We start from the raw sequence: 12,681 nt of genomic DNA, 5'->3' as shown, positions 1-12,681 counted from the left end.
GCTCTTTGGGGATCTGGGCCATGTCAGGACTCCTGTTGGGTCCCACTTCCCTGGAGCAGCCAAAGAGCCAGGTGGCTGTGTGGTCCATCAGGAGCTCTTTCCGAGGGCGGGGACCTTGCCTCCCGCTTGCTGTGGAAGCAGACTCGGGATGAGCACCTCACTCCCACATGATGTGGCCCAGAGAACTGACTCTCACACCTGCCTGCTTCTCCCCCACCCCTCAATCCCCTCACAACCCTGTCCCTGGCTCCCTGGCCTCAGACAGAACCCTGGCCCCTGCCCCCGCCCAGGGCCTCCTGCCATCATCTCCCGAGCTGTCTCCTCCTATACAGCTCCCTCCAGTTCCTGCACATGTCTTTTTGTTACCTGGCATGTTGAAACCTTCCTTCTTTATCTATAGGCAAGCCCACTTGAGGTTAGTCTTTAACACGTGTTGTTTAATTTTATTTGTTGTTATTATTTTTCCTTAATTAAGAGACTTGCACAAACCTTTGATGCACTGAACCATTGAATAACAGCACGGAGCAGATGCTATAGAGTTTTGTTCTAAGATGTTTGAACCAATCCTACCAACTGCCACCATCTCCCTACTGCGTCCTTACCCTCCCCCTCCACTCCATATTTTGCTCCCAAGCAGTTGAACTGACATGTTATCTTATCTGCCTGACTCCCCTGACTAGAAGTCTGTCCACTCCCCTTCCAGCAGATGGACGTTGGCAGGAGCCTGTTGCACTTTCCCTACATTCCCCTCTTGCACCCTCCCTGCCCACCCTTTAGCTATAGATTTGATGGCCCCTCTGTCTCCAAAATCCCCCCTGGGCTATCTTTGTCTCATGGTGTGTGTGTGTGTGCGTGTGTGTGTGTGTGTGTGTGTGTGTACACACTGCTCTTTGACTTCTCCCAGGAAACCATCAGATTATTTTTAAAAGTCCACCTTTCAGCTCATGCTCTGTACCTTCCTGCCCCTCACAGCCACCCTCATCTCACCACTCTGAGCACACTCTGGGCTTTTCTGGCCAGAGGAGCCCTACATTGTATGTCAGGTGCATTTCAGGGCCAGGAGTTACCACCGAATTTCTAAAAGCCTGTGCCTTTGTGCCTGTAGGTGGTGCTGGGCAGTGCTCTCAAAGGAGAGAGTGTGTGAGGAGAGAGATGGGGAAGAGACAGCAGCTCTGCCTTCAGAGAGTCATGTTTTGCAGACAGCAGTGCAGGTCCATACGAATCTGTGCCCAGGGACCGGAAGCCCGGCAGGAAAATGCAGGAAGTTGACAGCAAGCTGCTCCCCTGGATGCAGGGAGGGCCCACTGAAGTCCCAGGTGGTGAAGGGGTACCCTGTTGGTCCTCACTGTCAATAAGACCTGTATCATTCAACCTTTCATTTTCTCCCAAACTACTGGGTTTTTTTAAATGAAAAACAAAGCAAAAAAAAAAAAAAAAAAAGTCACTAGGGTATAAAATTTCTACAGAAAGAGTGGCTGTGTTGGGGATAGGAGGTGGCCAGGGCAAGAACGGAGCATGAAATTATCATGCAGATCCTTATGTTTGTATAATGGTTTTCTATTTGCAATTCACCTGGCATTTATCTCAGGTAACTCTTAACTGCCCTGTGAGTATGACAGGCAAGAATTATCATCCTCAAATTGCTGACCCTAAAGATGCTGACCGAGAGATTTAAGTGCCCTTCAGGACAACACAGCTGGAACCCAGGCCTCCTGGGATGGCCTGCTCACTTTGCCTGGGGCCAGAGTTCCTGTCTCTTCAGTCCAAGATGCCTTCAGCAAACACATACAGTTCACATAACTCCCGCGCAGGAATTCCCACTAGTCAGGATTTGTTCAGCTCTTATGGTCTGTAATTTATAGTTTAAGTAACCATCCAGGTTCTTTTCCCATTTTCTAAACAAAAAGTTATGACCACCTTAGAGTCCAGGTCCACCCCAGCTCTTCCAAACGTCCCTTCACCTTATGCGGAGATTTTTCTTCACACCTCCAGATTGAAGAATTTGTTAAAAGTCATTACTGTAGGGTTGTCTGGGGATCAAATGGGGACAGTCGGTGTAATGAAGAGCAAGAGGAGGTGTCCAGAGACCCACTGCCCAGTGAATGGCTTCTGAACAAAGAGAATAAATGTAATATCACCCAAGTCCCAAAGGCAGTGCAGGAGAGAAAGAAGGGGCCGGATGTGAGGTCAAAACTTATCTCCATAGAAGTTAACAAAATGTCCAAAGACTTAGTCTCCTCATCTGTCAAAGGAATGTGATGATATTTACTGCAGTGTGTTTTGAGCTGAACAAGAGCATCTATTTTAAAACTCTATGTAACTGTAAAGCACCACTGAGTGGGAGAGACTACAGCACCCAAGCAAATGACATTTTTTCCAAAACCCCTACTGGAATAGCTGGAAGGGCCTCATCTCCAACCAGTTATATCTAAGTATAACTTACTACCCACAGACACTGTGAGGGTCCTTAATTTCCTGGATCTATGATTAGACTCTGGAACATGGTGGACAGGTTCAGCCAGATGAAAGTAAGCGTCTATTGATCACTGTGCCCAATTCAGGCCTCAATGGGTCTGCTCCACAAGCACAGTCCTGGCACAACCCTACACGCAAGGAAGCAGCCAATAGTGTGAATGACAAACTAAGAAGCAATGATACCTACGTATGAGGTGTTATAGTATTAATAGCAATACCTAGGTATTAGGTGTATAGATCCTTCCACCACAGGGTTCTGCCTTCAAGTCACCAGCAGCTTATGAGTCTGGGGTGGTTTCCTGGTGCTACTCTAGACCTTCCCAGAATTTTCTAGTCATACTGTCATCACAAGATATCCATTCCCAAACACATGTTCTATTTGGCAGGAATCCACCCTTTTAGCCTCAGAGGAATCCATGAGGGCTTTTCACCTGTCACTCATCTTTAGCTCTTTTAAAACTACGGAAATCAACTCTCTTTTCCCTCACCAAATCCCATACTTATTCCAACTGCCCTCAAAAACCCCCCACATGTATACTCTTGTCCTCTCAATGCCTTCTTTCTCCTCCTCACCTTCAATACATAGGCCCTAGTGGGCCTCCCTCTCCGGAACGGGTTTCCCACCAATCCCAGGCCATCACTTATTCACTTCACTGTGAAGTTTATAGTCTCACTTTCTGTGTGTGCCAAGCACTATTTCAGGCACCTAGGATACAATAGTGGACAAAAGAAAAGCTCCTTTCTCATGAGCTAGCATTCCAGGGCAGGGGGAATAACCAGACGATGAGCAGTGCCATACATATAGAAAATAGGAATATCGAGTGTACTGTATGCTAAATGACAATAGTACTTTGGAAAAAATTATGCCAAGTTAGGGGGATCAGAGGTTCTGGAGACAGAGAAGACAGGCTCAGTGTCAAATTAAGATGGGCTTTCCTGAGGAGGCAACATTGGCACAAAGCGAAGATGTGAAGGCCATAAGGAGCTACCTATGCAGGTATCCGGGAGAGGAGCTTCGGGCCCAGGGGAACAGCCACTGTGGCTGGAGTCTACTGAGCAGGGGAGAAGAAGAGAGAGGGGACTGGCCAGGGGGCCGGAATTTGGCTTTTATGCTGAGTAAGAAGGGAAGCCTCTGGTGCCTTCGAGAAGAGCCATCCCATTGATCTGACATGTTTACAAAGGACCGCCTTGCTGTCTATGAGAGTCAAGGGTGGAAGCCCAAACACCACTCAGAAGGCAAATGCGATAATCCAGGTGGGAAGCGATGGTAGCTGGTGACAAAGCAGGAGCATTAGAAGTGGTAGGAATATGGTTAGATTCTCAATCTGTTTTGAAAATAGAACAGCGTCTCCTGACAGACTGGGCATGGGTATGGGAGAAAGAGGTGTCCAGGATGCCTGGGGGGTTAAAGCCTCGGCAGTGGGAGGTTAGAGTTGGTATCCACCAGGAAGGACAGCAGGTAAAGCATGTTTGAGTGAGGAAGACAGGAGCTCAGTGAAGATGTGTCTCCCGGACCTGCCAGCGGAAATGTCAGCTAGACAGTGGGGCGCACCGTCTAATTTACAACTTACTACCCACAGACACTGTGAGGGTCCTTAATTTCCTGGATATGATTAGACTCTGGAACATGGTGGACAGGTTCAGCCAGATGAAAGTAAGCACCTACTGATCACCGTGCCCAACTCAGACCTCGATGGGCCTACTCCACAGGCACAGTCCCGGCACAACCCTGCATGGGGGCATGCAGTCAGCTGCATACAGATGCTCTTCAAAGCCACAACAGTGCTGAAGAGCACCGAGAGAGGGAAGAAGACCCAGGAGAGACAAGGGCTGAGCTAGGGCTTCCAGCAGGAGGAGGGCAGCAGCCTTGTGCTCACAGCCACTCTGTGGCTGCCTTCCTGTTCGCTCTGGGAGATGCTGATGAACAGATGCAGATGTAACTGGAGGCAGATCATGAGGCCCCACCTTGCATTACTGCCCTGGGCACTGGCTGCGCCCCTCATCATCCCTGAGGAGTTACCTTGTTCCCTGGCTGAGGCTCCCCGTTCTTCGTGTGCCCTGTAAGGACAGAGCGCCACAGCACCTCCGTTCCAGTCTTCCTTTATTTCTCGGGTCTGAAGCGATATTTCCCAGAGGGAAAACCCAAAGAGGCAATCCCTGTGATTGTTAATGGAATGTCAAAAAAATGCTTCCTAACACCCCAAACTGTGATCAGTTTTGGTGCCTGGGACAACAGCCTTTGCCAATGCTCTCCTTGTTTGTTCTGCATTTTAGAGTCCATTCCCAAGCAGAAAGTGCTGAGAGGCCCTGATCCTTGCTTTATGGATACAGAGAAATAGTCCCAAAGTGTGAATTAAGAAGCCTGGGTTCTGTTGTCTTCAGCTCTGGCAGCAGTGATCCCTGTGATTTAGAGCAAAGAACCCCATTCTCTGGGCCTCAAGGCACAAGGGGGAGGAGGAGCAAGTTGAGATGGTCTCAGCAGGTCCTTGAGATCTAGCATTCCATGATGCTGGCCTGGGCATTTTCTGATCTAGTTTGAGACATTTTCATTTCCCCTCACCACCTTGCAGATTCTAGAGGGGCATTCCTTTCATAAAGCTTCCAAAGCCTGTGGGAATTGGCTCACTTGGCTTTGGCTGGGCTCATGTGAAAATTCTCCAGACAGCAGGCCCTAGAGGGACCTTCAGAGAGAGAAATAGGACAGAGTAAGGGCTTCTGGGAAGGTTCAGAGGGAAAACAATCTGGAGGATTTGTTTAGGTGCCAAAGTGCTGGTCCACAGAAGTGACCAGAGCAGGAAAATCAAGTTCATTAACAATGGCACTAGCTGTGATCTTAGCTGATCAGGACAAGGCAGGGACGAGGAAGAGGAGGAAGAAGAGGGAAACGGTGGCTTCTCTTGGAGAAGCATGTGCCAGGCATTACATTAAAGGCATCATGCACGTGATCAGATTACCGTCTCAGAGCAGTCATTCTCTGCAGGAGGACACTGAGCACACAGGATTAAGAGGTGGCCCAAGATCACATGGCTAATGAGTGGCAAGACTAGGATCTCAAATCCACTTCCACAGAGCCCGCTGGCTAACTCCCTGGGCCTGGCTGCCTGGCCATGGCATCGGGAGGGGCCCCTGCCATCCACAGGTTCTCATTCAGTGCACTGTCAGCATGGTGAGTTGGCGCTGCCAGCGCTGGACCAAGGGAGCCCAGGCTGCCCTGGGAATGCTCAGACAGGCAGTGGTCTGCATACTCCTGACCTATGAGCCTGATTAATGGGGCTCAGGAGAAAAGGGCAAAGTGTACAGCAGCCCCCACTACCCTTGACCACTTGACATTTGCAGCTTGAGAAGAAAATGGAAGGAGGGGGTAGTTACAGGGGGAGGGTGGTAACAAGACTGGGGACTGGGGCTCAGCTGCAGGGAGCGTCCACAGATGTCACCCAGGGGCCTCTATGTGCTTGCCCCAAATCTTCTCCACCCTGGCCCCTGAAGCCAGTGGTACCTTTCCACCACAGACCCATAGGACAAGTAATTGCCCCTTACTGGCTCCCCATAAAAATAATAAAGCAAGTTTCATTCCTTGCTCTGGTTTCAGAGCCTAGAATGGCGGGGAAAGGAGTCATCCTGAGTCACAGAGAATGTGTGACACATGGACCCCTTGGTTGAGTCAGAGAGCTCCACACCCTCTCTCCAGCCTTCAAACCCTAGTGCCTATGGGGAGAAGCAGGCCTGGCCCACCTGGTCTGCCTTTCCCTGCCCCCAACGTAGTAGGGAAGCGTCCAGAAGGGGCACAAGAAGGGTAGGGATGATGCCCCCCCAGAGCCCTGATGAGGGAGCAGGCAGACAGTGGACTTGTCCAAGAACATTAGAGGGGACACAACTTTGCACACCACCTGGCCCAAGCCCATCTCCACATATCCCACACGAGAGCACAAGCCATCTGCTGTGCCACAGGGCCTGGGGATATACCGGTTTTACAGATGAGGACACAGAAGGGCAGGGACAGAAACAACTTGCTCATTCTCACAGCTTGTTAATAGCAAGGCCAACCCTGAGAACCTGGCCCCTGACTCCCGATCAGGTGCGTTAGTGTAGGGGGCTCAACTGGTGGTTAACCAGACATTATCTACATGACAGTGATCAGTGTGGCCAGAGCTGATTCTAAGGTAGACTAAACCAAGATTGGCGGTCTCAGACTAAGCTGGATGAGGCAGACTTGATCCTTGACACCTCTCTATACTTCGGTTTCCCTTTGCTAGACCCCTTCTTCTGTTGCTCTTGCATCTCCCTTCCTGCCTCTTCCCACTTTCAGTACAACCCCAGCCTCGCAACAAAAGTCATGCAACCAAGGTGTCTGTTTCCAATATACTAATTCATACTAGGGTGGTAGTGACTTAGGAAGCTACCCTTCCAAAAAGTAATGTTACCCTTAAAAAGAAATCAGTGATGCTCAACCTAAAGTTTGGATATTTAGTGTGTCTAATATAAGACTTTCAGGAACATGAAACCTGAGTGAGAAAGATATTCCCTACCCTCCCCATCCAGTTGCTCTACAAAGGCAGTTCTCTACTCTGCTTGGAAACAAAGTTGTCCCTCAGGAGATTTAGCAGTGCATCTGGGTACAAGCAGTCTAGTTGACAATGGAGGAGCCATTTTCAAAGCCCCCATGGCTCTGCAAGGTGAGGCTTGCTGTGTGCGCAGCTGACCACAGAGCATCATGAGGTCAGATGTGATAGGAAGTCAGGCCTGGCCTGGTGTGCACGTTTTCCCAAAGCTATTGGCTTGAGAAGTATCCTGCAGGCTTGACCCGAGAGGTCATGGGAACCTGTTTTTCAAGGACATCCTGGTCTGGGTTCTTAATTCAGCCTATGTTGGGTCATCTGAGTGTTCTGGCAGTCATGACCCATCAGAGCTCCTCCTGGCCTCTGCCTTCTGCCCTCTTCACTTTCTCTTCTCCTCTATTTTTCTTCCTTTCCCTTCCTATTCTCATCATTTCTGTCCAAAAACAGCCCTCTCCTTTCCCCTAAAATAGAAGAGTAGAAGGAAGCTGTCACAACACACCCCTTGGTTTGGCCAGACAGCCATCTGGGCCTAGCCAGTGTCTCTTACTTTTGTTCCCACAGGCTAGCAAGCTACTGTCAGTGTGGTTGCCAGAAAGCTTCTAACGCAAAGGGACCTAGAACATTTCATGAGCTAGTAGGAATGTGAGAGATCTATACCTCAGGTGGGTTTAGAACTACCCAGGAGTGCCCCAAAAAGCATAGCCTTCACCATTTATTCTTCCTATTTAGTGTGCCTTTTCTGTCTTTCATACTCTTGCTTTCTGTCCCCCTTCCTTGTCTGTCCTTCTGGGCTTGTTTTCTCTCTCTCTTTCATATAGAATTTGTTGATGTTTTAGTACTGCAGACAAACTGATTTCATTCGTTTATTCTTCATGGGTCTCTGGTTTGTTATTTGAGTGAAGGATACTGGCTTTCCTTCCCAAGGAAGATAAAACTACCTTGGCAATTTAATCAGTCTTGTTTAGCATGAATTATTGGCAGGTAATAGCACCTGGGGAACCATCAGGCTGCAGGTGAATAACACAGTGACTTCTGGGGCTTAGGCTGCTTGCAATAATAACACAGTGGTCACAGCTGTCCCCCTTCTGCAGTCTAGCACACAGAGGCAGGAGCAGCAAGAGTGAGCCAGGAATCAGCAAACGCCAGCTGGGTACCTCTCCAACAGTCCCCTTGGGGCCAAAGACCCCCTTACAGGAAGTTCCAAATAGGCATTTCTATCAACTGTGTGTCCGTAACCACAAAGATTCAAGAAGGGCCCTTCTCCTTCTGGCCAGAAGTTTATTCTAGTAAGCAGTGTAAGCCAGGAGGTTTCCAACATGGTGGACAGAGGGGAAGGGGGGCTGCTCTTTCCACTTTCCACCGCCTCATCTTTGGACTTTCTTTCATTTCTCCCTGCCCTTTTCTGTTCAGTGTTTTTGCCTCCCTTGTCATCCCCTCCTTTTTCCCTTCTCCTTGGCACCCCTCCTCCACAGATCTATCTCCAAAGACCAAAGACCTCCTCCACAAACCAAAATGGAAATTCTAAGAATGGCTTTCAACGAACCATATTTCTTTCATTTGCCCTTAAATCTGAAAGCCATTGACATCTCCCCCTCAGCTTCTATGTATCCCAGGTGATTTGTGCTTACTTAAGCCTTGCATCTCCCTAGCAAAGAAGCTCTTCATGCAAGTTCAGAGGATTTACAGTTTAAAATGTATTTTACTTTGGCGTCCTTAAAATTCCCTTCCCTGCTGCCATCTCTGGTGGCTCTAATATTCAGCATCTCCCATATCCTCCACATCTGTGGGGCCACAGTTTAGTTCCTGGTTAGAAGAGGAGATAAAAGGATAATGAAGACCTAACCTCCCCATCTTAACCTACACTTGTTGGCTCCTGACCATGACAGTGGTGTTAAATGTCTATAGAAGCCTCTGACTCCTGCCTCTCTCTGTGTGTACCAGCCTGATAATTGTCCTCCCAACTTAGATTAACTGGAGTCTCACCAGCAAAACCCCTCAGGCTTCCACCATCCCACACGACACTCTTGCAACTCAACCAGCCATCCTGTCTTGCAGATCAAATGGAGATGATATTAGAGACTGTGAGTACAGAGAAGCAGAGAGCCTTGGGGAGCAGGGAGGGATGCCAGCTGGACCCGGACCCTCAGGTCGTCTAAAATGGAGTTTATATTAGATTTACTCCCTAAATTCTGGACAAGAGTACTTCAAAAAAGAAAAAAAAAAAGCAACAATTCTGTAGCTTGGTAGCTAGATTTACATGCTCCTGTGACATTGCTTTTGACTTTGTTTCAGAGGAATGTAGAGTTTCAGTGACTCTGATATTATAGCCATTGTTTCAATGGCACCAGTGGATTGTGCAGCTCTCTTCTGTAGGGTTTGCTCACAACCTGGCCAAAAGCCAGCCTTCCCTAGGGGAATCAGAAGGTAATCTTTATCTTTCAAAGTCAGCATGTCCAGGAGGGTGCAGCAGTAGCTTATGATCTCTTCAGAATGTTCCGTAATAGCCTGATCTCGAGAGAACATCCTGGAAGACAGCTTGATTGGGTATTACAGCCTAGATATCTACTACCTAGCCTTTAATCCCTAGTAATCCTTGCCTCCTGGCTGTGTTTAGAAAAGAGGAAGAGGAGGAGGAGGAGGAGGAGGAGGAGGAGGGAGGAGGAGGAGGAGAAGAAGAAGAGAAGAGGAAGAAGAAGAAGAAGAAGAAGAAGAAGAAGAAGAAGAAGAAGAAGAAGAAGAAGAAGAAGAAGAAGAAGAAGAAGAAGAGATGAGAAAACGTCTCTTTTTTTAAATGATTAAGAGCTATTTTTCAACAACCTTTTAGTTCTCCAGAGAGACTATAATGTTAACAACTGGAAAGATCCCCTCCATCTAGGAGAACCCTCTCTTCGCCAGCTTCTGGTACTCCCTGAATTTCATCCTTCAGGGCCCTATGCATGGTCTAAAGATTCCAGAAACTAAGACTTCATCCACTCAGATGATAACTTCTCATTTGATCCTGAGCTTAATTGAGAAAGACAACTTTCCAAGAATATCTCCTATTTGCTGCCCAGTGCCACTCACATTGTCGTTGTCAGTTATACCAAACCTAGGTAATCTATATAAGTACTGAAGGAACAGGCTTTCCTGTCTATTGCCCTTAGCCTGTTAGCTGGAACCACTAGCCAGGACTTTCTGAAAATGTTCTACCCCTGCCTCACCTATGGAATAACCGCCTTACTTCATTTATACTAATTGCATGAACAAAGTAAGTTAATTGCCCAATGTCTTTAAACCCCTTAAAAATTACCAGATCATTAGAAAACAAAGATGAAATCATTGGCTGCTCAGTGCCTACCATTACTGGAAAGGATGCCATATGAAATTCTGCCAGAATGTTCAGAGTAGGTGAGCAGCTCTGTTCTCTCCCTCTAGAAGGGCAGTACAAGTAGGGTCTCCAGGCTCATGGAAGAGGAGTCTTCAGGGAGGCTCTCTACCCTTTCTTCCCCAGGAAGACCACAGATAGGGAAACTATAAACTAAGGGGAACTGGGAACAAATCTGGGAAAGGGTCAGAGATGGAAGGCGTAAGTACTCCAGGCTACCAACCAATTCTGAGTTTAGCTCAAAAAGCAGAACTAATGCTAGATGATCTCTCCAGACAGTGTACCAGGGAACCACAGAGAGTGGCAAACAGCATAAACATGACTCTGGGATAAAGGTGCAGATGCCCAAACCCAGCAGGTCCAAGCTCCCCTTCTACCTAATCAAGGGATTCCACTTACAGCAGGGCAGGGTACCAAAGACTAAAATGACTACTCAAGATCATTGAGAAAATGTCTGTAGAAGTTTGGCAGTATGTCAGTAGACTGTGGGTTCTCCAAAGGTGAGAGCTATATGTTAGGCTTCTTCCTATTATCTCCACTTCAAAATCACCCAGTGATTGCTTTCTGATTTTATTATGGTTAGTTGTTTTTGAGACCATGGATCTTATGAACATAGTTCTTCAAATATGAACAGGCTATATGAGACATTGACAAACACAGCTCTAGCACACCAAAGGTGCCCTCTGAAAAGCATAACTTAAGGCCCAAGAAAAAAATTAATCTATGACTCTCTGGATTCTCCCAGTGTGAGACTCCTAAGAGTGCTGTTGTTACCTGGGCTGGGAACCCAACATAGGAGTCCCAGAGAGCCCCATCCTTCTTCTTCCTACTGCCCTCATTGCTCTTCCTGATTTCTTGACTCCTACTATAGAGATGTATCCTAAGGATTGTTAATACATATTATTAAAATAATAAGATACAATCAAAGTGAGTAGAACACACCTGAAGCTAAGTCTCAAAGTAATAGTAGACAAGATCCTCAATGAGAGCTGTGACAGGCTAAAAAGCAACAAGAAAACACAGTTAAGACATCTAAAAATCCCACATGAATTCTCAACGTTTAAGAAGTAAAATGGTTAAAATTTTTCATGGCTGGGACTCATTCATTTTGGCCAGATGACCCAGGTGGGTTCTCTAAATTGTCTCCGTTCTGGTCCTGTTCAGGATGGGACTGACCCAGAGGATGCTCAGGCATTTGCCCAGGGTTCTTAGGACTGATGGGCAGTTCTGGCAGTTTTCAGGATGGATCCAAGAGAAGAACAATGGCCCCCACCTGCTGGGAACTCTATCTGATGCCCTGGCGTCACATGTAGCATAGGTTTACCTCCATCTGGCCCTCATACTCCCTCCCTCACTGACGCTCTAGAAACACAGAACTCCTTAGCCATTAACACAGGAGGACAGGCACTGAAGCAGCTAGAGATGTCTTCTGTGCATGTGTGTATGTTGTGTGCACCTGTGTGTGTGTGTGTGTGTGTGTGTTTCTATGTTCTATCTTGCCTGCTAGCCAAATTCTAGTGATCCCACCACCTCCAGGCCTGTGGACTGACCTGGCAGCTGGTATTCCTCCTAAAGCAGAAACCAAGATCTAGAATGTGCTCTGTAAAGGACTAGAGAGCTGTCCCTTCCCTTCTCTTCCCTTGCCTCACCCTTTATCTCCCATCATTCCCGAAAAAAGACATCTTACCAATTTGCTGTAGGAAAAAAAAGGAATTTGCTGAGAAATCTGTTACCAAAGAAGTATTTTCAGTCTGAAAGTAAATGTCTAGCTGTGCACATTTCCATCCTTCAAAATTCCATTATAGTTTTCCTTGGTCTGTACCTTAAAAGCAGAAACACAAGAGCAACCATCTGAAAGTGGAGGGTAAAAGCAAAGTCATGACCTTCTCGAAAGAGTTAACAGCTCAGATGATCAGGACCAGTCAGAGGCTGATCTCTGAGTGCTGGGGCCCAGAAAGGAGGAGCATCTTCCTGGATATAGGCTCAGGGAACTGGAGGTTCCCATGGGATACTCACCGGTGGCTAGTTTCTTTAGCTCTTGCCCCAAAATGAACTCAGCAGTCAGATCCGTGAGAATAGCTATTTGAAGTGTTAATAGTAATACCTTAAATTGTGTGCAAAGCCTTGATACGCTATATATATATATTCACCATTTCACATCAATGGCCAAGGCTCTCCACACCTATAGAGTCGTAGCTAAGCAGGGCCATCTCCCACCTGAATCTAAGCTTGAGGATGAGTCCCTGCTACAGAGAGGCTTGAGAACCACCTCTTTAGATCCTCCTC

General features: G+C 47.5%; 1 protein-coding gene across 39 annotated transcripts in view; it reads left to right on the top strand.

The window, feature by feature from the left end:
• The window catches only part of CACNA1C (calcium voltage-gated channel subunit alpha1 C), a 747,770-nt gene that overhangs the window by 681,988 nt on the left and 53,101 nt on the right, over positions 1-12,681 (top strand). The gene's annotated exons all lie outside the window — the stretch shown is intronic.

The sequence above is a fragment of the Canis lupus genome, chromosome 27, assembly GCF_011100685.1.
Source record: "Canis lupus familiaris isolate Mischka breed German Shepherd chromosome 27, alternate assembly UU_Cfam_GSD_1.0, whole genome shotgun sequence".
In the NCBI taxonomy this organism is placed as follows: Eukaryota; Metazoa; Chordata; class Mammalia; order Carnivora; family Canidae; genus Canis; species Canis lupus.
The sequence above is the reverse complement of the archived record's forward strand: the minus strand, read 5'-3'. Positions and strand labels throughout refer to the sequence as shown.